The 27,567-nt window shown below is 52.2% G+C and overlaps 1 pseudogene; it reads left to right on the forward strand.

Annotated features, from left to right (window-relative positions):
- The window catches only part of LOC112590758 (zinc finger protein rotund-like), a 301,308-nt pseudogene that overhangs the window by 195,211 nt on the left and 78,530 nt on the right, over positions 1 to 27,567 (forward strand).

Consider the following 27,567-nt stretch of genomic DNA (forward strand, 5'->3'; position numbering starts at 1 on the left):
ATCCATGATCTGCTTAAGCCTGTGACGACGAGTAGGACGACTGGATCGATAGCGATGCGCTGCGGCATGCATAGGCAGCCGTGTAACGACCTTAACTGAGTTTACATTCGCTGGCATAGTTGTGTAATTGCGTCTTGTTCCACTCCCCAGCAGGAGCTTTCTTTCCCTTCCGTCGCATCATAAACGACAATTCCGCAGCGTAATTTCGAGAGCGAATTTCGAGGATCGAAACGGGCGCAAAGAGTCGGGACAAAGTTCCGCCAAGCATATCGAAAGCCTGGCGGACCCTAATTCTCGGGATTTCTACGAATCGCAATTTCCTCTTAATAACTCAGCGACCGCACGTGCTGTCGAGTTGGCACTCACTTCATCGAACTTGGGACAATCAATCTATTCGTGAACTCCAAGTCGAAATTTCGCTTCTACATTAACCTCGCAGATTCCGCCGAATTTGGACAGGCAACGAAGAACTTCGAGATGTAACGCTACGCAAAATGTTTGTCCTTCCGTGATACAAATTATTATTTATCATTGTTTTCTCTCTCTCTCTATCTATCTATCTATCTCACCATACCGAAGCTTGAAGAAAGATTCATGGAGAGAATGGCGCTAAGTAACAATTTGTGACATCAAGATAAGACAGCAGTTTATACAGTGTTATATAGCCTGGAGCTTCTCCATTGGCTCTTCAAGTTCGACGGAGTTTGTAGAATTAATGTGGAGCCAAAATTTGAATTTCCTGGATATCGCTTGATATCCGGTCGGAGTTAGTAAGGAATCGTTCGTCGAGGAAGAAAGGGAAGGTCAGTTCGCGGCTTCGCTTCGCGAACTGACCTTCCCTTTCTTCCGTCGTTGATGGCCGAAAGATCCGGACACAAATTTCCATAAAGCCGTAGTACCTCTCCGTTTTGCTTTTCTCAACAACCTGGTGACCGCGGTTACCACCGTGCACTAACGGATAATCCTTCGATCCCGCTCGCGCTTTTACCTCGAATTTTTCTCGCGGTCGCGCATACTCCGCTGTTGCGGTAGCGAAATTTGATTGCCGTCGTTATAGTTCACGTGCACTTTGCGCATACATGAATATTCCGCGCGCCGGTAACAACGGTATTCCGCGCTCCGTTGTGTCCCGGGGGCCACAAAAGAACGGAAACCGCTTCTATATCGATCGTCACGAACAGTATTCGGCAGAAGCCCCTACTTTGGCCGGGTATAAGTCCGGGTAATGGGGAGTGTAATCGACATTTCGCCGCTGCGACTCGGCGGCAGGCATTTATGCAAAAATCACCGGCGAGTGTAAAGCACGAATGAAGTTGAATGCTGGCTTCTCGGTCTTTGCGATCGCAGGCTGCTATCCGAGCGAACTCCGAGAAAATCAGACTCGAAGTTTCCGTGTCGTTTTGTAAAGAACTACCCTTAGCTTAGGGGCCAAAGTATCAGCATTTCTCTCCGAGTATATCGCATTATCGCTTATGCGCTTTCTCTTTTACAACAAACTCCGCGATCGAGGCTGCGAACAACTCTTTTTTTTTTTTTTTTTTTTTTCGAAATGCAATCTCTGGCAACGTGAATTCCGCAGAGAAACGCGATAGAAACAGCAAATATCGCAGCGAGCCGCCAATTGCCGGGGGTATTTTTCGCGAAGATCGTTAGAGGAGCGGCGTCACGCGGCGGAGCCGCGGATCTCCTCGGACGACTATGGCAGCCGGCGTGGAAACAGGTTGTTGGAAATCCCGTTCCGTCTGATTTGAAGCCCCGATAAAGAGCGTCGTGCGGCGAGCGTCGCGGTTTAAATTCGAATTAACCCGCAGCCGAGCGATCCCCGTGTATCCGCGGACAAAGCCAGCGGCGCGGTATTAAGCCATTAGACCGTAACGAGACTTGATTAAGTGTGCCGACCGAGGTTGCGGGCGACCGAGGGGTCGGGCAAAAAGAGTATACCCGGAGCGCGGAACACGAAGCCTGGGCCCGAACGCGACGGGGGAGAGAGCAAAAGGAAAAGAAAAAAGCTAAAGCGAGGGAGTGGGATGGGAGAGGGAGAGAAAACGAAAGCGGCGGGAGGGCGCAGCAGAGCTTTTCCGCGCCATACGTCGGCCTAATGAAAATTTACGGATCCTCCATCGGCGCGATAAAGTCCACCGCGTCATTACCATTGGCCCGCGGCTCGTTACCGCGTTTATTTAGCCGCGGGATTCTTCCTCGGGACCGGAAAGAATCGCGTACACGTGTATTCGCACCGAGCGCGCTTAAACTCTCGGCTCTAATTTAACGAGAGTTTACGAGTTACGCGCGGCAAGTTCGCGGAATTCCACCGGGAGAGCGTGTTCGCATCGGGGACAATCGCGCGCGATGATTCCAAGTGACGATGCAGCTCTCGTGTAAGTCGCGAGCCATCGTCCCCCGGCGGAGTAGCTCGTCGTTTCGTCACACGAAGAGAAAGAGAGAGAGAGAGAGAGGGAGAGAGAAAGAGAGAGAGCGTGTCCTCTTGCTCGCAATCTCGGCGAAACGGCGTTATCGCGTCGCGCTCGACTTTAAATTCATCGTCGAGAGTGCCGGCTAACAATCTTGCGTCGTCGCAGCCCTCGCGGAGAGTCAGCTAGATTATGAAATTCCGCGTATCGTAACGGAACTAATTTATTTGCCGTTACATCGGACGTATAACGCGACACGCATAGGCGAAAGCGTTATTCGCGCAAAATTTACGGTAATAGCGAGTCAAAGAACGGCAACGCGCGCCCCGCATACCGCTGAAATTGCGAAAGAACCGAGGGGCGGCTCTTCGGGGGGAAAGGGACGGAAAAGGGGGGGTGGGAGGGGCAAGGGGACGGGCCCTTTGATATTTTCGAGAGGATTATTCCAAGTACGTGTTCGAGCGTGCGTTTCCATACAGGACGCGATATTCGAGCGACGGCACACACGTATATATATCCGGCGAGGGACTGCTGGGGGTAGAGGGAGCGAAAGGGGGCGATTGGGGAGGGGCAACGATAAATCCGGCTCGCCGAATAAATATTCGGAATCGAAACCCGGTCGAGCGTGCGGAATCCGCACGCGCTCGCGCACGCGGAATTATTTTCACGCGCGCCAAACCGGACTTTAATTTGCGATAGTGACTGCCGCAAGCTCAAAGGGATGCCGGCCTCTTCCCCTCCCCCCTCTCTCTCTCTCTCTCTCTCTCTCTCTCTTCTACGCGACCTGCTCGATTTAATTAATGTTCGTTCTGCACAGTCGACGCAGACGACCCACGCTATACAGCGAAACACGCTCATCCTCTCGCGAGGTTGATGGTTAAGGGAAAGACCCTTAACCATGGGGAACGCGCATGCGCGCGCGCACGCGCGCGGATTTTCGTAGATATAATTGAAATTACCCGCGGCCGAAAAATGTACTTTTGCAATTACACGCCGCGAGTATAACGAGCGAACACGGGAGAGGTGTTCGAGCCGCCCGGTGTTGTTCGATTCGACGAAGCATAGACCGTGGTCGACGTCGCCGGCGGTTGTCGTCGGCTTGTTGTTGTGAACGCGAACGACGGGGATGGGGGTGGGGGCCGGTCGCCAAGACAAATTGGCCATTCAAACCCTCTGAGGACTCGCATCCCTTACTGTCCATCCTCGCTCTAGCCACTGTCACGATAAAGACTTGATCCATGCGTTCGGCCGTGTTACGACTCGTGTATACTTTGGCCGCCAATTTGACATTGTCTCGCGTAAATCTACGTACTACGACAGCGCAAAGCCTGTCAGCGGAAGGCCTGTCGGCACTGATATGCACGGTAGATTTTATCGCGCGGCGGGAACGAGAGTCGACTGGATATTTTGCTTTGTATCTCCGCTGGAAGACGTCCGCGTGACGTCTGATCGACGTCACGCGGACGTTTCACAAATATTCATTGACACGCACTTCTCGGAGGAATGGCGCGTCTTAAATCCAGAGACCGGCCCGTCGACGGTCATTTGGACGGTCCATCAGTTCGCGAGATTTCATCCGCTCGATCTCGCGGCGAGCAGAATCGCGAGATCCGTTTATACGAGCGGAGAAAGAGAGAAGGGCGGGAGGGGGAGGAAATTTGGAGAGCGACGCGTGTGCGCGTACTTTCTTTTATACGATCGAACCCGCTCATACCGCGCGCGCCGAGCGCTTTAGGCAAATGGCGAAGTTATCTCGATAGAGAAACTCGCTGTAGGTCGGAGGGATACCGGCTCACTCCCTCAACTCACTCGCCCCCCTCCCCCCCCCTTCTCGCATTTGAGAATTCAAATATCCTCAAATTCGGTCAGCCATCTCTCCCGTTCCCTGCAGCGCGCTTTATAGTCCCTTCGACCTTATACCCCACCTCGTTAAATGGGCTCGTTTATGATACCTCAGTTACATTTGGCATGCATGTGCCCATTTCTAAGCAACGCTTTCTATACCCGCGATCTATTCTACGGGGTCATTTCGTTACATGGCGCTTAAGCGCTCGTGTTATGACTTCCGCTTTACACACGTTCGCAGGAATAGGAATCGGCGTGAGCAGGGGAAAGGAGGTCGAGCGCGGCGCGGGAGCTGATAGAATTTTTAATTCCACGTCGATTATTCACACATTCCGACGCGGAAGAATTCCACCTGCGCACGCAACCCGATATCGCCGAGATCGGTTTCAAAGCATTCGAGTGTTATCTTACAATCATGCGGAATAATTCCGCTCGCGTCCCGACGATTTCTCTTCGCGATAACAGGATTCATGGCGAAATTAATATATTGGATTTGAAAGGAGGACACATATTTGGATTGCTTCCGAGTCTCTTTGGCAAGAAACGAAAGCGCTGTCTCGCTTCGGTCAAATGCCCCTCAAGACGTATAAATGAATTTCTGCTCGCGAGAGTCAGCTGCGGGCGGAAAATGATGGGGAAAGTTCGTAAAAAAGGAACGAGTCAGCTCAATGGTTGCCTCCGAGCGAGTCGCGGCCGAGCGAGGTTGACAGACGGAATTTTTAACGAAACTTCTTCCGCGTTATCTCTCTCTCTCTCTCTCTCGCTCTATCCCTTGAAAGAGATCCGCTCCTCGTAAACAGTCCAAGACGTGACTTAACGTGTGTACTGATCCACTTCAGAGGGTATAAGTTCCATTTAATTTCTCTTCGACGTCGCTTTCGGCGCGTCGAAGAGAACGCTTTCGGTTCACGAGAAAAAAAATAGAAGGAGCGGGGAGGTTATGCTGAAAATATTTTTGCGTTTCATCGTCTCGTTGGACGAATCTTTTCCTTCTCTCTCGGGGCCCGTCCCTTCTCCGCCGCGAAATTGCATCGTCAAGCCGCGTTGCCGTCTCGTGAATTCCACGCATGAGAGCTAAACATTATTTTTCACTGATAATTCGCGACGGTACGCCGCAGCAGAATATTCGCGCGCGCGCGCAAAATACGAACGTGTTTTGTTTCGCTCCACTCTCCCTTTATCTCGTTCGCGTATTTTTCCGCGGTAACGTCACACGCGCGGTTTATCACGACGCTTCAACCTGCGCCACCAACGGTACTCAGCCAACGATGACGCGCGATTCGACGCGTGCTTCTTCCCTCGCCGAAATAAAGAAAAAAAAGAAAACACGAGCAGCACGATCGTGCCCGCTCAGGAGTCGCTCTCATTAGTCGCCTCCGAATGAACACATTCGCGAGCAATTTCGGAGAGTGGGAAAATCTACTTTCCGCCGCGCCGGCTTCCACGGGGGGATTTCGCGCGACGCTGGCAACTGTTTAAGGAAATAAGGAGGCGCCGGAAGGACGTGGGAAAGGACGAGCGGGGTGAGGAAGCTACAGACTCATTTAAATGTACGATACCCTTCGCCTCTTATCGCATTATGGTAAATACAGGGTGTACTCTTCTTCTTTCCCCATCGGCGGGGTGGCGGGGCTGACGCGGAGGGTGAGGCCGTAGGCCGGGGCGGGGGAGGAGGGAAGGAGAACACGGCCGCACCGCTGATTGCAAATTGACTTCGCTACCGAAATAATACCGGCGAGCGTGCGCGTTACTTGCAATTCTTATTGCGCGAAGTTCGTTACGGGTTTTCTCCGCCTCTGTCTCTCTTTGCGCAAACACACGCGCGTATGTGTATACACACATGCACACGCACGCACACGGACACGCGCTTTATCCGCCTGCAGTCGCGGGCTGCAGTGTACGGGGTTAACGGGCTGCGGGGTATCCTGCACGATTTACTTCCCAATTTGCTGGTTTGGTGGGAGCTCTATCATCTCGTTGCGCGCCACTCGTTCTCCCGGTCTCTTCTCTCCTCTCCCTCCCCCCTCTCTCTCTCTCTCTCTCTCTCTCTCTCGTTCGCGCGCGCGCCGCTCTTTTCTCTTTTTGTCGTTGCATCGCGAGAGAAATGCGGGTCGCCCGATAAAATTGCTTCATCAACGATCGCCGGCGTGCGCGTGCGTTTAATTACCAAAATGCTATTTGCGCGCCTCGGGGCGCGAAAAATGGTATTATATGTTGCACTCGTTAGCGACGCCGGCGGCGATATCGTTCGAGCCCCTTTGGATCGGCTTTTACGATCATCGATCGATACAGTATGCCGCGGCTCTCTTTCTTTTTCCTTCTTTTTTATCGTGCCATCGTCGAGTGATCAATCGACTGTCGATTCGCGCGTCGATTACGCGATATATACACGCCGCGACGTTGCATTATCTTGCTCGGGCCGTCGAAAATATAAAGATGTAAACGTTGAGGGACGCTGGGGCTCTTGCAAATCTTTGGCGCGGTTCCCGCGTATCGATGTCTCGCCAGCGGAACAATGATACACTCGCGAAACGTGGCATTTTTCAGCGACAGAAACGAGCCGGAAGAAGTGACCGACGACCGGCAAGACGCTAAACCCGTGGAGAAAAATTACCGTGCAGACTATTCCAGGGGGGGGGGGGACAGGGGCAGGGGCAGACGGGTGTCCGACGTGTCCGCTCGTCCCGAGTCTGAATATGTTTCACGGTCGCTCGAGCTCGAAAATTGGCTCCGCGAGTTCCGTCGACGCGAAATCCGACGGCGCGTAGGTGCTGGAGGACATTAAAAGGCGCTTTCGGGCCAGCGCGCACCAGGCTCGAGCTAACGAGCCACCCCCTCGCGACGGACGGACGAGTACGACGGGGTAGGTCGGTAGGTAGGTAGGTAGGTAGGTAGGTAGATTCGCTAAAGGGGATGCGCAGAGGGTGGTTGAATGGGGGTGAGCCGGTAGCGTCGCGCAGCCTCGGAAATTGTGTCGCTGCATCGATGCGAAAATGTTTAATCGACAATCACGGCTCGATTGTCGTCCGCGCTACGTAACCGCCTTAATTGCGGCGCGTTAATTATAACGGTATGATTATTGGACCGTGAACGTGATTACCGACGCGTTCGCGCGCGCGCGCGTTTCTACGATGCGCGTGTCTATGATGATTAACTCGTGGCGGTGAATCGATCGAAATTACCCCCCCCCCCTCTTCTCAGCCCCCCCGAAGAAGACGTTAAGTCTACCGTGCACGTGCGCCGAGTCATTTCGCGTGCAGCGATCGACGCGATCGAGTGTCTTCGCGTTCGAGTAGCTCGCTGATCAACTGCGCATCGCAAGGACGACGACGATGACGATGACGACAACGACGACGACGACGACGACGGTATCCGCTTTGCCATCAGGTTCACGCACACACGAGACGCCTTGGCGATGTCTCCTCTCGCCCGCTATCGAGCGTCCTCGCGCCGCGCCATTTCTGCTCTTCCGATATTAATATCGAGAGAGCTCGCGTGTACACACCGAGGGAGACACGACGACTCGGCGAGCGCGCGAGAATTACCGCCTTCCGACGATGGCCGGTATTACCGGTGCACCGTAAAGCGCGACCCGTGAGGTGGAGTTTAAATACAAAATCCGATTCATCTTCCAAATCCCATCCAGCCAGCCGCCTGCGCGCCGTGCGTATAACTGCAGCGCCATTAAAGCGTTTGTCGTTGCCGCGCGAATAACCGTAAGCGCTCGGCGCGCGATCTTTAGCTACACCGCCGGGATGGCACCTTCTCCCTTCCGTCCCCCGAATCTCCTCATAGCCCCCGAACTGGTTACAGCCGTGCAGCGGGAAACGAACCGTGAGAGTATCTTCGCTTATAGCGGTCGCGCTTTAGTCGCGCGAGGGTTAATTAAGTGGCGAACACGCTCGCGCGCCGGAGAGCTCGCGCGCCTCGACAAAGACCGCTTCCGCCGCCGCCGCCGCCGCCGCGGATCGACGGAATAGTCAAGAAGGATTCCTTGGAGGTTTTGCGCCGAGGCAGGGTGCCGCGCAGACGAGGGGTTCGGCGAGCGCCAAGTTTTAGTTCTAGAGACAGAGCAGGGCTACGGCCGAGATAATGGTCCCGGCTTATGGCGCACAAAGGGGGAGAGAGAGAAGGATGAAAGGAGGGAGGGAGGGAGGGCAGGGCAGGAGCGAGGATGCCGGGACCGTGCTCTCGGGTCGGACTCGTAACGCGACACTTGTGCGCTACGGCTTAAGTTTCGTAATACCACTCGGGCGACTGTGATACAGAAGATACGACCGCCGGATCGCGGAAGGCAGCGAGGCGCTGAAGAGAGGGGGGGGAGAGCAGGGGGCTTGAGGGAGAGGGAGACTTAATACAATTTGCATATCCTTGACTATACGCGTCTTCGGCGACCTTCGCCGAGGATTCGCGGTGTGCTAGCTGCAAACTCGCGCGTCGCGACTGCTAAGGAGAACTGGAGAAGGCGGCTGACGCTCTCATTGGCTTGAATACCAGTCGTGAAAACGACGCGAACGGGAAAACGCCGCCGCCACCGTCGTCGTCGTCGTCGTCGTCGTTGTCGTCGTCGTCGTTGTAGTCGCTGATAAAACGGCTTTAAACTTGGCACCGGAAGCGCTGTGTTGATTCAGCTACGCGCGTACCGGCGATAACGCGAGCGCTTTCCCGCGATGTCCCTCGGTGTTTAATTAACTTCCGAAGAGAGCTCGGGTCGTCACGACGCGCGTAGGATCCGAGAGGGCATTCTCGCTCTCACGCAAACGAGCGCGCGATATAATTGTTTCTCAGCGCGTAAGAGCGCAATGGGGGCGAAATGGGCTGGGGAGGGGAAGAGGCCGCGATGTGAGTGGTTTTCGCGAGTACGCGAGACTAATCGGAGCACACACACGACACCCCAGCGGCGTTGACGCGCTACAACGACTTCGCCCGTACTTCGATTTCGATTACATTCTGCGATCGTGGGGATCCCTTTTTTACTTTTTTTTTCTCCCTCTCGCGTAATACGCGTTCGCGAGGGCGGAAATGTAGTCTGGCGTTGAGGCGTGGAGAATTATGCGCTTTCAGGGGCCGCCATTATTTTTCGCGGGATATTGCGGAGGCTCGCAAGCCCGGAGTTACGCATGGCGTCGGTGTCGTCGTCATTTCACGGGTGCGCGATAATCAAGTCCGCAGGCTCCCGCAAGCTTCCGCGTTCAATCGACCGAAAGGACGCATCCCTTAATTTGCAACGGGCGCTTGGCGATAGTACCGAGTTTTCATTAATTATTCTCCGGTCCCCATCGAACCGGATGATTCTCGTTCCGTTCGCTCGTACGCGGCATTCGCGATTTCGGCGGATGGGGGGCGGTCGCATTTTTGCTTTTTTTTTCGGCTCTCTTTCGCGTCAACGGAAAATTTGCAAGAACTCGGGTATCAGCGCACCGCGCACACGTCTGTCCGTTCGTTCGTTCGTTCGCTCGCACTCGCATTCGCGTTCGCATGTGCGCGCTATTTTGGTCGATCTGCGCGATGAACGAGCGCGTTTACGTCCGCGTTCCGCCGTAAAATAAGCGGCAGCTCTATTTACCGAACGCTGAAATATGACGCTTTTAATGAAATTGTATCCGACGGTGCGGCGACGGCGGCGGCGGCGGCGGCGACGGTCGAAAACCGAGCGATCGTTGGACGGACGCGCACACATCCGCTACCGTAACGACAGTTTAGTCTGCTTTTGAGCGAAATCATTTCGCAATTATTATTATTATCCCGACGCGTGTTATTAACGCGCGCAAGGTTCAATATCGAGGGAAAATTCTGTCTCTCGTGTTCGCGTATTCTCGTTTGCAAACGACGGACCATCGTGATTATGGATTTTACCGTTTGAATTTTTATCTAGCAAGAAGACGCGCAACGAACACAACGAGAAGAGTCGAGTTGGATATCGATAAGCGGGTCATGAACAAATAGCGACCGGCTCTCCTCGTAGCGCGAAGGTTATCGCGATATTCCGTCGCCCGGCATCCGATATTTCGCGATTCGCGCGAAATCCCTCATAATTACAGGGCGCTTGCAGGGCGCCTTTGATTATTGCCTGTCAATGCGCTCCCTTGCACGTCCGAAGCGCACATCCTTGTCGCGCGACAGTCCCTCCCATTCTCTCCCCATGCGAACGACTATCAACGACTATCGAAGAATCGAACCGATCACGGAAGCTATATCAACCGATCCAAGCAAGTCTCTACGACACAACGGCCTACGCGTGATTTTTGGCACGCTGGCAGGTGCATACAAACGCGAGAAGATTAACCGATCGGCCTCGGTCGCGAGGCGAGCTATCAAAATCGGTGATACGAAAAGCCGGGATCTCCATCAAACTGATAACGCGTATTCACGTAATGCGTCGACAGCAACGTGCGGCGGTGGCCGCTGCAGGGAGGGGCGGCGAGGGGAGGAGGGAAACAGCGGGCGCTGCGAAAGGATCGGAGGTGGGTTGCTGCAAGGTAAACGATATTTGCGTGGCTGGAGAAGATCGATAGCAATTTAGCCACCCTTCGCCGTTCTGAACGAACACCTCCCGGCGGCGATGGTGCACAGCCACCACATCATCCCCCTTTTCTCTCCCGCTGTAGCGTCCCCCCTTTCGTTCTTCCGCCATCCACCGCCACCAGGTACGTCCACCACCACCACCGCCGCCGCCGCCGTCGCCGTCGCCGTCGCCGCTTCCTTCCTCTCACCGGCGGAAGCCCCTTCGTCCGTTTTCCTCTCTTGCGAACCCCGCAACGTGGCCTAGTCAGGACTCATCCATATACATCGAGAAAATTAATATCTGGGCTTCGTCGGGTTCGTTCGCGCGCGCTGTGAATAAACCCGGTTGCGCCGCCCGTTTCCAACCCCGCGGCTCGTCACAACCCACCCCTGCTGCCGTTGCTTCCGGTGCCGCTCTTCCGCCCCTTTCTCGCGCCGGCAACGATCAACGTCGTGCCGCTTCCTCCTCGCTCCGTCGCTTTTTCGCTTCCCCGCGAGCGCCCGCCCGCGCGCGAATCACTCAGGCCGTCGCTCGGCGCTCTAGCTTCGGTTGAACAATGTTTTCTCGCTGTATCAGCTTTTTTAAGCCTGTATATTCGATGGGGGAACGGCGTTAATTTACGAGACGTTTCTTTGGTCGCTCGCGAAGTTGCTGAGACGCGTTTTTGCTCGGATGATATTTTGCGAACCGTGTGTTAAATATATATCGACGAAGGGAATGCTTCAGTAATGCATTCATAAAACGTGAATGTACTGTGCGATGAGAGCCAATCACAAAATCGTTATGATTCATTTTTGCTTGATATATTTCTTAGATAAATTTAGATAGATATTAATCTAAGCACAAAGTGAGTCATAATGTTTACAACATTACATTATTCATTATGCATAGTGCGAAAGAAAATTTCAACATCTATAGATGGTACATACAGATAAAGTCTGATCAAATTTGACGAGTCGCGAAGTTCTTCACTCCCAAACGCGGCGTGTATCGTACGTTGATCTCAAAATACATTCATAATCAACACTCCGTTGAGCGAGAGCGAGCGCATCGGGTTGATACGTATTAATAATCACGACGACAACGACGACGACGACGACGACAACGACGTGAGAATTGCATTTTTCTTCCGCTACCGTCTTTCGCCCGAAAGAGATGTTGCGCAACCGCCATTTTCCATTACGCGGTCGGTAATCCTTCCTTTATTACGCGCAGAAGGCCGCCGTAATACTGCGTTCTCTCTCCGAAGATAAATGTATCGCCGCGATGATTAATACGTGCAAGACAGGCAGCAAAAATTTCATTCGAGACCGTAACGCGAACTTGTACAACGCGCACGGCTGCGTGTGCGCTTCCATCCTGCCGCTATATTTCGCGTTTGCAGCCTGCGCGGATCGCATCCGAGCGTGTTACTCAAGGCATTGAACTTTCAAGAACGGTCAAGAATTTCACACGTTCGTCGTCGTGCGCGGGACGCCAAGTTTCGCAAAAACGAAACTCGACGTTTCTCGATTCGCGTCATTTTCTTAATGATTCAAAATGGACGCGCGAGACCAATAATACACATTTGATTCCAATTCTTTTTTCTTTTTACAAAGCATGACGATCGCAACCACTACACACACTTCTGAACGCTCATCCTTCCTTTCTTCTTTTCTTCCTTCTTTCCTTCCTTTCTTCCTTCCTTCCTTCCTTCCTTCCTTCCTTCCTTCCTTCCTTCCTTCCTTCCTTCCTTCCTTTCTTCGTCCTTGTACGCGCTGATATTGTAACCAGAGGTAACATCCGGAGTATAACCGCGTGCGCGCACGCACACCCCGCTTATATTTACATATTTAACTAACCCAACAGAGCGCAAGCATTAGCGCAAACACAGACGGATAATCCAGAATATATTAATCCGCGGCGAACGCATACCATCGCTTTGAATTAACACGGATATTCCTGTGTAAACCCCCCCGCGCACGCACTGTAACGTCGAATCGGACGAGTGCGCCCCATACAGCACCCTGCATGCATATTGCAGGTATGTTAATGCGCTTTCTCTCCTTCTCCCCTCCCCTCTCTCTCTCTCTCTCTCCTCTCTCTCTCTCTCTCTCTTTCTCTTGTTCTCGCTCAATCTGTATACCCTCGTCTCCTCTTCTCTCTCTCTCTCTCTCTCTCTCTCTATCTTTCCCTTCGGTCTCTCAACGTCGCCGCTCTCTCCATGCGGCTGGATGCGCACTTTAACGATGTAAGTAGAACGAGGGGGAGGAACGATGCGGCGCGACCGAACGTGCTATCGGAATTTCTCCTTGTCTGCCTAGCGAGAGCGAGAGCGAGTCGGTCCGTCTGTCTACCAGGGAGGATAGGCGGCATCGGGAGAAGCAAATTATATTACGGTGGGCGCAAATTGCGAGTGTCGCGTATTTAGCGCTCGACGTTTAGCGACTGTCGCGACTAGTCTCTTCTGTCTCGGTCGCGCGCGAAACGACTTTCCCCGTGTCGAAATTTGGTGTGTACTTTTAGGCGAGACAGCTGCCACGTGTCTGCTCGATTGCAGTCGGCAATCTACTTCTCATTCGATTCATTGGGCATAATAGAAGGGGATAGCAGGAGGCGGGGGTGTTTTTGCGCGAGTCTTTAGGATAGAGCACATTTTACCGCCGTGCATAATACACGCGCGTGCACGCGTGCACATTCGTTAATGTGAAACAACGTTCCCATTATTGCGCTATATTATAACACGATTATATTGGGATAAAGCGTGTCGATATTATTATTAACAATATCTATCAAATCTATCAATACACGAGGTCAGAGCTCGGCTGTGATGTGGAAATATCGTTTTGCCGGGGAGAACGATATTTCCACATTACTATTGTTACCGGCCGGTTTATTGGCCGTAACGTCAATTGACTGGAGAGATCCGGGGGAATGCGATTTCGCGTTATTAAGGCTTATTAGGACGCGATATCGCTGGCCCCCGACAATATTACTCGAGCCGGATACAACGTTCGCATTGTGTATCGATATTTGCGATATATTTTCCGCGAGTCGAGATGCGTAAGTCTGATGATGAGGAAGCTTCGACAGAGAGAGAAAGAGAGAGAGAGAGAGAGAGAGAAAGAGAGCGAGCGAGCGAGCGAGAGAGAGAGAGAGAGAGAGAGTGAGAGAGAGAGAGAGAGAGAGAGAGAGAGAGAGAGAGAGAGAGAGAGAGAGAGAGAGAGAGTGAGAGAGAGAGAGAGAGAGGAGGGGAGGGCGGAGGGAAGGGAGTATGAGCGAACGAGTGAGCGACCTACGAAGAACGTAGCTTCCGTAAGCCGCTTTCGTCCGTATCCCCGGGGGGATTCTCGAGTCCCGGACTCCTGCAGATCAAATTGTCGTCAAATATTTACGGGTACGGGCCATTCGTCGTGCCGCGCTTCGAGTATGTCGTAACGTCGCCGCCGTCGCCGCTTGCCACGTCGTTACGAATCGGACGAGCAAGGCGCCGCGACGACGTGCTCTCCTTGCGCCGTCACGCGCTCGCCGAACGCGCCCTTTGAATCTTAATAAGTCGTAAAATCGTGGCTGCCCTCACCGGTTAATCTTCGAATCCCTCATTGGCTAGAATATTCGCAAACGCGTATTCGTTTTTTACCTTTTTTTACACCGATCTCGCGGTCGCTCTTACCGAGGGGGATATTCCTCGGATGAGAGGTACTCTTCTCTTTTCTCCTGCGCCGCCGAGCGTTTCCCGCTCGCGTGACTATATGGCGGTCATATGGAAATGAGAGGGGGATTTTTACGGATATATCGTGAGACACGACTTTGTTTCAGCGGAGGAAACCTGACGTAGAGGCGCCGCCAGCCGTTTCTTTCTCTTGGCCCAGTTTAATGTGGAAAATTTGACGAACCCTTAAGCGACACGCGATATTAGTTCGATCGGATTAACGCTGAAGCGGACTCGCGCTGAGAGAGAGAGAGGCTCGACTGGTATCCTAAAATGCGCAAAGTTCGACGTGCAGCGGAAACCATCCGGAGTCTCGAGAGATCTCTCCACTGTCTGCGACAGATCTTTCGAGTGTGCTCCAGCGTTGTTGCCGTGTAGTGGCGAGATATGCGGAAGATACGCGAGCAAGCTACGCTGCTGGTCTCTCGCAGCTGAGAAAGTCTCGTTCATTTCGTAGCGGCTAATTTTATCGCGCGCTGATAATAAAGTGAGAACGCGGCCGATAAATACCTGCGAGCAATCTCGTTTCGGGAAACGCCCCGTTAAATTTTAATCCCGCTCCGGCGCGAGAGAGACGTTCTTAAAAGTACGGTGTTACGGTGTAAAAGATACGATACGGGGCGACGTTCTCAAAAATACGTACGATAAAAATATCCCTGAAAGAGAACCCTAATAGGCTGTTCTACAAATAGACGACGTTTCGAGGAATCGATTCGCGATATCGATCGCGAGAAGACTGATTCGCGAACATTACACGGAACGCTATTCGCGAGCGTCGCTTATATAGAGTAGATTATTTTTGCAGCGCGCATTTTTAGCACGCGAAGAATCTTGTTCGTTTGTCAACGCCAGTCGCCTGTCACCCTCGAGGTCGCATAAGCTGGCATTGGGACGAACGACGACGTCGAAAGGTTTCAACAGGCGCCTACGGTTATTCTCTCGGATCGCGCGATCGCGTACTACTTAATTCTTCATTCATCTTCATCAGCCGCTGCCAGTTTTATTTTACCGTGAAATAGCGCGACGTGTCCAGCATGTCGCACGGAATTTTTCACGCTACGAGCGTACCGTCATCCTCCGAGGTTATTCGCAAGTGTGAATGCATAAATAAGCGAAAGGAAGGAAGGAAGGTATTGAATGAAAAGTCAGAAAATGAATCAGCTGATTCGACCGATTATCTTATCCCGACCGATAATCATGAGACAACTAGTTGATCCACCGAGACCTGAACGGCGGCTTAAGAATGTCGCAGCCGACGACCACAAAGCAAACTAAACGCCGCGTGTCGTTTCTCGTGTTCCAGGAAATGGTAATTTGGAGTTGTTGGATAGCGAGAGCGGGCCGGACCTCACGCTATCACCTCAAACCTTCACGTCAACGGCGGAGGCCTTCATCAATGACAATAGCGACAGTCTCGGCGTTCCAGGAGACAACGACACCGGTGAGTAGCCTTCAGCTTCAGCTTCAAGCGTTGACACGATACGAGACGATTCACGCGCGCGTCGCGAGAAACATCGCCGCGAATTAACGAGCGGGTAACAGACAGGAGGAGCGGCTTTCGAGGAGCGCTTATGAAAGGTAGCGGCGCGAGAGAGGCAAGAGGGGGAGCGCTTCGAAGAGTAATGAATTTTCGTCTCGTTCCCAAAACTCGAGGAACGCGCGCGCGCTAGCTGGCGCGACAGATACCGGGGCGCTTAGCGATCGAGTCGCTTAATCCGACTTAGGGCGCGGCGACGATGAATCATAGGATAACTGCGACAATGCAATTCGCGTGACAATGATTTTAACGCGACTTCCCGTAATTCGATTTAATTCAATCTGCGAGAGTGCAAAACGTCGATGGCGCCGAGTCGTTAAGCGGCGGAACATGGGACAATGCATTAACGTAATTGTTGCTCTCCTCGTCAGCGGCACGTAGGAACAGCGGTTATAACTAGTTCGAACAAGTCGGCGCGGGGAGGCGAGGGGACGTGGGCGAGGGGAAGCCGTTGTCGCGCGTGTGCCGCGGCACATAATGCCTATTGTTTCCGACAAGTATAAGGGGCACCGTAGTGCGGGACAGTAGTGCACAAGTGCAACGCGCGCGTATTGTTTCTTGGGGAAACGTTGAGGGACAATCGCCGGAGAGCCAACCGCTCTGGGTATAGCAGTAATTTCAATTATTACATTCCTCCTCCTCGCTCCTCCCAAGCGAAGATAGCCGTTAATTCGCGACATGCCCGCGCGGCGTAAAAAATCGCGGACACGCGGCGAAATCGCGGCTTTTATCACCGACCCAAGCTCGTCGTGCTTTTATCACCGACGAAGAGCGATACAAGTATCGTCCACAAAGTGCATCGCAATTAATTCGGCCGATCGTGAAAAATCACAAACTGTCAACTTCGTCTCGGGGGACTCTCGGATGATCGCTACGTTGTGTTATTGTTTAACGATCGTTTCCTTCACGATCCGCGCGACGGAATACACATCTCGGACGAGAGTTTGCTTATTCACTCGGCCGCGACTCGCAAACAGCGAGGTATGCTTGTCTTTTGAGACCGCTGGAGATACTTTACCGAGTCGGGCCGAGTTCTATTTTCGAGCGCACGCGCGCGATGTTTTTAAAGCCTCCGGCGAAATCGGCCAAATCACACACTGATGACCGGCCCACAAAGTGTGCGTGCGTACACGCTCGGTCTTTGATATTATTTTCTAAACAGCAGCTTTCAACGAGTGTGTCCGACGAATCGCGCGTTCTATTTATGAGGGGCGATGCAAGACGTGTAGTTTCTTCCCTCTCCCTCTCTCGTACGCGCGCGCGCGCGTACGAGAGAGGGAGAGAGAGAGAGAGACCCAGCGACGTCGTTAAATATCATCATGCACCTGCTACGTGATCTCTGACGAATGTTTGGCCCGGACGTCGAGCCAAAATGCGATAATTAATGCGCATCGGAGCGCACGTGTCGCGCCTAAGATGTTTACCGAGAAGTGTTATTTTTTACGACCAAGCCGCGGCATGGGCGACATTAATTACAGGAAAGATATCGATTTAACGCGTGCGCGCTACACCCTGATCCCCCCCACCGCGAAAAAGATCGTATCGCAGCGATATCGGTGCAGCGAATCGGCTGTTGGCCGATGTCGACGTTGACTCATCTCGGCGAGCTCGTCGTGTCTTAGGAGACGCCAAAGACGGCTTGATGGCGAGACGCGAGCCAACAATCGCGCGCTTTCCCGCGACCGCCATGACTGCCTTCGCCGCGTCTCAACTAACAAAGCGCGTCGTTCTCGTGTCGAACTCGTGAACAATTCGCGATACTTGCTCGATTATCTCCACGTAACGACGATTACATCTCGCGAATTGTTAATTGATTCTTGAAGATATCATTCATGAAGATCGCCAAGCGCGTCGTGTCGGATTTCAAGATTTCCGTCGGGGCTAACAATCGAGGAATGGAATTAGAAAAAGAAATGGAAGATTAATAAGATCCTCGATTTAGCAAAGGTTTGATCCGACGAATTACAGTGAAATCTCGCGGAACAAGTGAAATCTTGCGAAACAGCCCGCGCGCTCTCGTTTTAAAGCGCGTTCTCTTATTCCCTGTATCTCGCAGCGTGCAGCATTCGCCCCATCTCCTCCCCATTACTCTTTGGTCCCCCGTTTATACTCGGCGCTAGGTAGATTTATTGGAGCCGGTTTGCGGTGGGCGAAACGCGCGAGGAAGTCGGCGTCGGATTTTGCCGCCAAACTCCAAACGAGCGCGGTCGGCACGATTCTCCCGCTTCCTCTCTTCCTCTCTCCCGGTCTCTCTCGATGGTGTGCGTAGAGTTGAATATAACTTTCGCGCTGGTGTAAGTTTGTTACAATCATTTCGCGGCAACGGCGGCGTGTGTGGGTGTACGCGATGCGACGTCGCGTCGCGTCGCGTCGCGTCGCGAGACGAAAGCTGCGAGGAGAGAGGCCGCGCGCGCGCGCTCGTCGTGTACGCGCGCGACTCGCCTATGAATAAATCTCATCACGGTGAGACGATATTTACATATCGTCCGGCACGGGCTGTTTCGAGTATCGTTCGCGCGCAAGTAAACGCCAGCTGCGACAAACAGTCTAGCACCCGATACGCGGAAGAACGGAATTCCTCCGCGGATGCAGTGAAAACGATCGCCAGCGTCGCGCTCGTGTCACACACACATACACACACACACACACACACACACATACACACACACACGTGTCGATATTTTTGCCCTCCGACTGCCAACACCGACGTCGATACTTCGACACTATTGACACTAGTTGACCGTCGGGTGGAAAATATCGGGCGCGGTCGAAACGCGGAAGCTCGATTATGCATTGTGAATGAAACCGTAGCCCGCCCTGCGTCGGCCGTCGAATCGGCGGATCGTTCTGGTGTGTTAACCTTTGCACTACAAAGCTCGTTCCCGATACATTATTTATAGAGAGATGAATAACAACAAAATATCCCGAATAAAACCTCTCTTTCTCTCTCTCTCTCTCTCTCTCTCTCTCTCTCTCTCCTAATAAAACGAAAATTAAATTTAATGTGGAACCTTTTACGTCGAGAGTAGACACATCCGATATAGGTATAGCGTTACCGTCGCGATAGTGAGCGGCACGCGGTTTACATAACGCGCTAAGTGAACTCCGTTCCGCTGTCGTTATATGCTCAGAGAATCGAGCCCCGCTGCGCGATAATAGCCGCGAATATTTTTACATATCCACTCGCAAAATACGCCGTTCGCTTTATGTTTCCCTTCCTGTTTTCGAAGCGATACAAACCGACATCGGCCCCATATTGAATTACGCTGTGAATCGCGCTTCGCGCCGGAAACGAAGGGACTGATGATGGGCAAGCGTATCCAAGTTCACGGAGGGGGCGTTTTTGTGTCCGCCGTTGCGAGAGGTTAATTCGATACACCTTGATTGCGAGTCGCGGAAACGAATGGAACGAGCTGAACGGTCGGATACTTCGCGATAGTTCCGTTGTTCGTGAAACAACACCGTCAAGTGGATCGTAAGAAGAGAAAAGCGCAATCGCAGTCGGACGTGATGCAGTTCGCCGCGGGACATCGCCGGCATTCGTGATTTCAGTCTCGAGATGCGTGTCCCTTGTTTTCCGCCCCCTCCCCCGCTCCTTCCTCCCTCCCCTGCCTGCGGCAAATTGATCATTATGCGATATCCATTGCTAATTCGACACATTTATTCGATAAATTCGATTCGATTATGCGCGCGGCGCTTTCTGCTCCAATTTAGGTCATAATTTGAATGCCTCGGCATTCTTCTCACTTCGGATTCGTGAACGCGTCGAAAGAGAACTCCATTCTTCTCCCTCGCCGATATCCATTTTTAAATGTTTTTCTAAGTCGGCCACTTTTGTGGAAACCGCCGTATTTGTTTCAGCTTCTACGCCGTAATACGCCGTAATGAGCCACCGCGGTTGTATCTTGCGATAAGAGGAGCAATTAAGCACGACAGGCCATCGTCAACAGTTCGCGTATCCCATTTCCTATTTTATTTGTGACTTTATACGATTGGTGCGATGTTAATTTCTTCGAGAGATAATGAATCGTAGTGAAAAAGAAGAAAAAACGTTTCTCAAGTGTGAATTCGTGGTTCGCCAAATTGTTACATCGAGAGACGAGAGAATGAATGAGTGGATGGATGGATGGATGGATGAATGGACAGACAGACAGACAGACGGACGGACGAACGAATGGACGGACGGATAGACGGATAGATGGATAGAGGGGTGGATGGGTGGATGGATGGATGGATAGATGGAAGGATGCCCGCGAGAACCGTCACTTTACTCATTATGTCTGATCTGCGCTGATTAAACTTTCATGCGCGAAATGTCTGCATCAATTGTTACATTATCGTAACAATGTCGTGATGCGTTTAATACTTGATCGTCCTCGAGCATGCAATATGCATCGTATGTATTATTAAGCCTTAATGTGATATGGTACAGTCCATTTAGTTATCGATTCTCGACTATCGAGTTTTCGGCGGTTGTGCAACGCGCGTTTGCCGAATAACTCCGTCGAGTGCAGCGTCGAGCGAATCGGCGCTTAATCGAGTACATTATTTCGCAGAACGACCGCGGAATTCCGCCGGAATTCCTGATCGTTCAGGGTGAAGGGTGCTGTTTTTCCTCATATTCACTAATGACACACAGATCGTCAAGTCGGCGCGACGGTAGATTGGATTTTCGCCGCGGCGATAAACACGGTAATTCGCGGTGTTTTCCCGGATACCGCACCGACGTTAACGTGCCACGTCCGCGTGCCCTGATTTTCGACACGAGGGGACACTCGAACGCCAAGATATTTCACATGAAATGCCAGACTAACGGCACGAATGTGTTTTCGGGCCCGCAGCGGCCCACTTTTCTCCGGGAGGTTCTCTCCAAATTCGAGGAGCGAATGAAATCGCAATTTAAGCGATTCCCAATTATTTGATTCGCAGTTCAGAGGTTTTATCGAGAGGCTTAACGAGAGAATACCTCCGATAATACCAAACATGGGAAAAAGAGTCAGAGAAAAAGAGAGACAAAGATATATATATATATATATATATATATATGAGGACCAGAGAGGGATTGGGCGAGAGAGGAACGAGAGAGTCTGGCGACGATAATGACGGCATGGCACATCGACCGATCGATATAACACCGCCGGCACTCTCTAAATAACACTGATCGAGATTCGTCGGCGCAATTGCAAAAATCCACAGCCCGCGGTGGTCGCGGTGCCATTGGTCGAGGCGAGAGAAAGAGAGAGGGAAAGAGAATGAGAGAGATATCGAAACAGATCTGTCGGAAGGAAACTCGTCCTCGGGTTCCTTCGGGTTCCGCTCTTATCCTTTCTCGCTCCCCGTTCCATCTCTTCGCTCTCCGCCGCTCGTCCTCGCTTTTCATCCTCCGTCGGAGGGAATTCACTTCGCCGGGTAGTCCTCTGAGATTCCAATGCGCTCTCAAACACGCCGAGATTACGTCGGAGCTTATGGATTCCTTATCCAATCTTTCGATCAGCGCTCGGACTCGAGCATCTTACGCTCTTAGAGTCGCGTCTACGCGGAGCTCATTCGCGAGAAGCTTGATTTTGCATGCGTCGAACGATGCTAAATTCAGCCGTGCGGTCGGCGAGAGTAACAACGATCGCGACGCGAGAGGACCATCTCTCCGACACACATGAGCGCGAAAGTGAACGTTTGGTTAATCATTTTCCATTTATCTGTCCATTTATAGTGAGAAAACTCTAGTCGATTGTCGTGACATCGACGAGAGACCACAGGCGCACGTTCTCTGTACCAATCGATTATTAGAGGATACTCCCGCGAAAATTGACGGGAAATTTCGCGTGGCTCAAAGAACAGAAAACGGCGAGTTAAAGTAAAGTGGCGAGAGACGTGGGAGATCGCGAAAATCGGGGAAGTCTTACGAAATATATAGCCGCGCCGAGGGAGGAGAGAAGAAGAGCGAGGGAAAGGAGGCGGAACGCAAGCGACTATTACGATACGTGCGTAACGTACCGCCACGTGACGTCACGAAGAAGTTACGTGAAGAAAAATGTAATTTCAGATCGAACGCGCTCCCGCGCACGTCGTTGCAAGAAGCGACAGCGGCTCGCTCCCGATCGCGCGGCGTTACGCTGAACGCGTATATTATCGATACACTCGCGCGACGCCCTCCCCCCCCCCCCTCCCCAACCGGTCTCGCACACGCAATATTAAAATACTCCCCGGAGATGGGCGGGATATTGATTTTCTAACGAACGCGCTCGCTCGCGCGCGCGGCGCCGGCGTAACGATAATCGTTATTAACGGCGTTTAAATTGTATTTTCGATATTTCGGGGAGCTATTACTGGTTATCGGTCCGGTGAGGCGCGCTCGCGAAGGCGCGTAAATATTACAGTTTACATAAAAGCGCCAATGGATTACGGTCGTCACCGGATCCGTGCGCCGATATAACCACTCCCTCGCCGCCGCCGTCGCCGCCGTCCTCTCGAAATTTCCGCAAAGGGTGAGAGAGAGAGAGAGAGAGAGAGAGAGAGGGAGAAACTGGGTGGAGGAAGAGGGGGAGGGTGAGCCTGAAAGTTTATGCCCCGACCGTTCGCCGATCGCGCTCTTAACTGCGGTTAATGCTCGTTCGCCCAACGTCGTTTTGCCATCCCGAATCCCTTCAATAACCCGGTCGCGCTAATTTACACTGAAATCCATAAACGCCCAAAGCGACCTCGCCCGCGCCGCCCGCGGCTAAGTAAACAGCGTTGTAGAACGCTCGTTTCCGTGACGGCGGATCTCCTCGTGGAGACTCCGCAGGTCCGAGAGGATACTACGGACATGTACGGAAGGAGACGTAGGTGAGGCGGAAGGAAACGAGGCAGGAGGACGCGCGACCAAGGATGACGATGCGGGGGGAGAAGAGCGCCTCGTATATACGAGAGCGAGAGGCGCGACTGGGGTGCGCGAGAGGATGACGCAAGGACGGAGACGGAAAGCGGGACGTGAGCGAGTGTGATGAAGAGATAGAGAGATGCGGAGAGACAGAGAGAGAGAGAGAGAGAGAGAGAGAGAGAGAGAGAGAGAGAGAGAGAGAGAGAGAGAGAGAGAGAGAGAGAGAGAGAGAGAGAGAGAGAGAGAGGAACCGGGAGAGGGAGATATGGAGCAGTGACGATGTGGTACAACGTCGTTGGCTCTAATGCGGGCTATTCAGCGTCCACAATGCGCTAGTAATACGATTTCGCCGTCGTCCCGGTTCTCGCGCTCTCTCGTCAGACACGGACGGACGTGGTACCGGCTGGACGTACCCACCCACGCATGCATGTACGCACGCACGCACGCACGCACGCTGTCACTCTATGCGGCACGCACACGTGCTCGCACGTACACACCTGTCGGCTCGCACACGTGAGAGAGACACGCGGCCGCCGCGAATTTACGCGCGATTCGCGCCGAGTCGCCCTCGGGAGGATTCTTCCGCTGAACGGCAGGAACGCATTTTCACCCCCCCCCCCCCCGCGCTTCTATGCCTCCGTTTATCGTTTATTTCTTAATAATCGCAGAGTGCGCGGAATTAAGTCGGTAATTGGTAATTGTAACGATCGGCTTCCCGCTGCGTACGTGTGTACGTGTGTATACGTGAAAATTCCGCGAAGTATTTCAGCTCGCGGCAATCTCCGAGCCGAGCGAATTATTTAACGCGCAACGTTCGCGCGTTCTCGAAGAATTTAATTTTGATAGGGGGAGCTGGTCTCTCTCTCTCTCTCTCTCTGTGTGTGTCAATTAATCCATCTAAGTATCTCTCTTCTTTCACTTCGTCTTCCATCAGATTTTCCCTCAGCGGGATGATTTCGCTTCATGCGCAGCGCCGGCGCGCGCGGCCGTTTTCAAAAGTGATCGCGAGTCGAGGTTAACGCGAATGTAATAACATCACGAGCGTCTACAAAGCGGCTGGGATGGATCTTTGATCGCCGCGCGGACCGCGAATTACCCGGAGTAACTTTCGAAATGCTCCGAGCGAGCATAAAGGAACACGCGCTGCTGCTGCTTGCGTTCAGCGTGATGAGTGCGCGCCAGTGCGCCAAGTTCCGTTCTCGTCGGTGCACGGTCGCTTATTATTTCGGAAGAGCAGGGAAAATCTTGGTGAACTCCGCGTTACAGCGTAACTCCGTGAAATATGGGGCTCGCGCAAGGCGAGCTCACGAGAACGCGCGTGTCTATTCCACGTAGATGCGTGTCTACCGGAGGGAGGTTAATCAAATGTTGAAACGCCGGTCTTTGATCGAGCCAGGACAGGCACGGGCGCGCCGGTGAAAAGCTTCCGCGCTCTTCAGCAGAGGCGAACTTAAATTGAAAGTGTCCTCCGGTGTACAAGGGGAACGGGAGTTGCAGGATGGTAAGAGGGACAGGCAGGGGGTGGGGGGGAGAAGGGAGGTGAGCCGGCAGCAAGGTTGAAGTTCTCCGCGACATAAAGAGTAAATAGCCGAAGGAGGAATGGTCGGCTCGCCGAAGAAGAAGCGGAAGAACGAAAGGAGGGTAAAAGATGAGAGGCGCGCGGCTCCTAAAGGAAAAGAACCGGGCGCAACTAGGTAAAGAGAAGACGTTGCGAACAGGGCGCGAGAAGGAGAAAGAGGTAGCGCAGGGTCGAGCTAAGGGGCGAGGGTTGTAGTGCATTTTAATAATCGCGACTAAAGCGAGCGGCAGTCACCTTAGCGGCGTTCAAAGCTCCAGGCCACGCGAATTGCCATTACCATGGGGCCACTCGCGAGCTCCGAAAGTGGCGGAGTATTGAAATTAAGTGTCTTCCATCCCGTCGCGTGTGCGTCTTCTTCGGGTACGATGACGCCCCGGGGTCGCGACTCCTCGCGACGTTCTTCGGGACGTCGACTCGAGCGCCGCGACTCCTTCTTCGTCGCCGGACGAACGAAACGCAATTAATCATCGGTAAGTCGAGATTACCGGCCGGAGCTCCGATCGCGCGCGAGTGTTTTATTTCTCCGCGTAATTAATTAAAATTTCTTGCAGCCTTCCGCAACCCGAGGCGCCTTCTTGCGCGAAACGCGCGACGCGTTCGCTGAATAAATCATTCCGTGTCGCGAGACTATGTGTGAAATAATATCGCACGGACAATCGTCGTTTATATTCGTCAAATCGCCTAGCGCGGGCGCTTATTTTCGAGTACTTTGCATCTCATGTTTCTTCCGTATATCGCAGCCGCAAGGCGGTTTTGATATTTAATTTGATAATTTATAAATTTTACCAGAATCTATCGGCAGAGACGGGATGTGTAATCGTACGCTTCAATCGGGCCCCTTAAACTTGGCTTATCGTAAACATGACTTGCTAATTAATTGCATAATTAATACACTGCTTGTTGAAATTACGTTAATATAATAACTATTAATCGCAAGGAAAACGACGTTGAGATAATCGAGTATTAAATCATTCTGGGGGATAAATTCTTTTTCAAGAGGAAAAGTCAACGTGAAATATGTAAACAGAACAGTGTAAACAAACATTCCCAGCACCAAAAAATAATAGCCTGTACAGTGTTTGTATTTCGAAATTCTCGATTGGTCCTTCAAATCTGACAAAATGTCTCGACTATTTCAAAATAAAGAATTATTTCGAAATTGAATGTATCGGCCGCTCTCTTTTTTACTCTGCGATCAGCGTTTGCGCGAAGAATGCCGAACGGTTAGAAATCTCGTTAAAAATTTAATGCCGGTATACAAAGTTTCTCGGAGACTGTTCTCTTCTCGATTAAGCTGCCATTGGCTCAAGAAGAGCGCGCGTTATAAAGGAAATGCGAGGAATTCGTAAAGTTCATCCGATATGACATCGTGCGTGCAGAGCCAGGAAATTGTGTAATATGTCGAAAGTTCACGCGATTGATTTAACGTGATGGCGCAATTCGTAATAACCGTTCGATCTCCCGCAGCGAATTATACAGTCTCCGATGCTCGTTGGAAATTATTCATTTATCGGACGAAGTTTAATATCGCTTTAATTTACGCTTCATACTTGATCTTAAGTACTTGGGCCGAGCACTGTATAATTAGTATGGAAGCTTTTAATGGTTAAATTAAGTATTACGACACGAAAGTTCGCTCGACGGCAATGTCTTTATGTTATCGCCCGTTCTCCGAAAGTTTTCATGTTACGTCGCTACGAACAGATGAGGCAGATCGAAAATGCATACATTCTGTTTAAACAAACGCGACTTGGACTTGGAAATGGTATCGAGTGCTACCAAAGTTCTCTCGGAACAGAAGCGACTCTGCTCGATTGATGTCGTCGGGCACTTGTTAAAAGTATCATTACTATTCAACTGACGAAAGTCACGCGTTGGCCTAATTGCGAGCGCGTGCAATAAGGCTAATGTTACTCCTTAGATTTTCCCGATACCGAAGGATAGAAATTTAATCCGAGAGCTTAATGTTCCCTCCGCGAAATGGGCCTCGCCGATTGGGCCACGAGTGGCTGAACGTGCGTCGTTGAAACGTGGCGAGAATGGCCGAATAAAAACGTCTGGATAGCAATTTGGAAGGCCGGGGGTAGGTAATTCGCGGCACCGGGGGCGGGTATTACGAGGTCGAAAGGGGAATCGACTCGTGGCCGCGTGCTCGTTTCGCGGATATATTTTTATGCGAGCGCGCCTAATGCCGCGGCTTCACGAGGCCGCCGCCGCGCTCCCTCCTGCCGAAGTTTCGCTTCGTTAAAACTAGCCTCCCGTGAGCCGAGAACGAGGTCAAAAACTAAGACAATAAGAAAAATATAAAGAGCCAGCGACCGGTCGCCGGTAAATGCGCGAAATCGAGAAAACGGAAGAAACGCGATTGAGACACGCAGTGCAACGTATTTTTGGCATCACCCGCGTGAGAAATCGATTCTATCGATATCGCGGAACAATTAAATCACGCGGTGCGTTCCGCTGAAAATTATGATATTTCCTACACGTCACACGATCTAAAATACTTGAGAGATTATTCAAGTTAACAGCATCGCTACGAAGCATTCGGTAAAAAACGATTCTAACATCTGGAAAGAACTGCGCGCGACTGTCCATAGAAGTATAAGCGGCACCCTAAAATAAATTTCCTTTACACTTCCCCAAATAAATTTCACGCGCAATTAACGCGGGCTGCGTATCGAGCAATTAGACGTGAGAGCGAGTCCGATAATCCGGGCGAATCCACGCGGAGGCGTCGGCCGATGCAACGTTACAAGCACTTACTGCGACCGCTGCGAAAGTTACTCACCGTCTCGGCGTACCTTTCGCGTCGCATTTCCATTCCGAATGCCAGTAATGCACACGCATCCGCCGTATCTCCGTGCTCGTTAGTCGCAAGACGGGCGAAGCAGGTTCCCGGACCCGACCCGATCCGACGCGAAGCGAAGCGAGGACTCTCCATCGACGGCGGCGGCGGCGGCGGCGGCGCCGATCCGCGCGCGCGGGAATACCTAATTACGTATTTCGACGCACCATTTCGCTGATGACGGATGCTCCGTTTCGTATTGATATGCAGCCGAGAAGCAAATTGATCGAGACAGGCCACAGAGCGCTCCTTTCGCGCGCGCGCACGCGCGCGCCACGTTGAAATTCGACCACGG

Source organism: Harpegnathos saltator, unplaced genomic scaffold, assembly GCF_003227715.2.
Source record: "Harpegnathos saltator strain DR-91 unplaced genomic scaffold, Hsal_v8.6 scaffold144, whole genome shotgun sequence".
Taxonomy (NCBI): domain Eukaryota; kingdom Metazoa; phylum Arthropoda; class Insecta; order Hymenoptera; family Formicidae; genus Harpegnathos; species Harpegnathos saltator.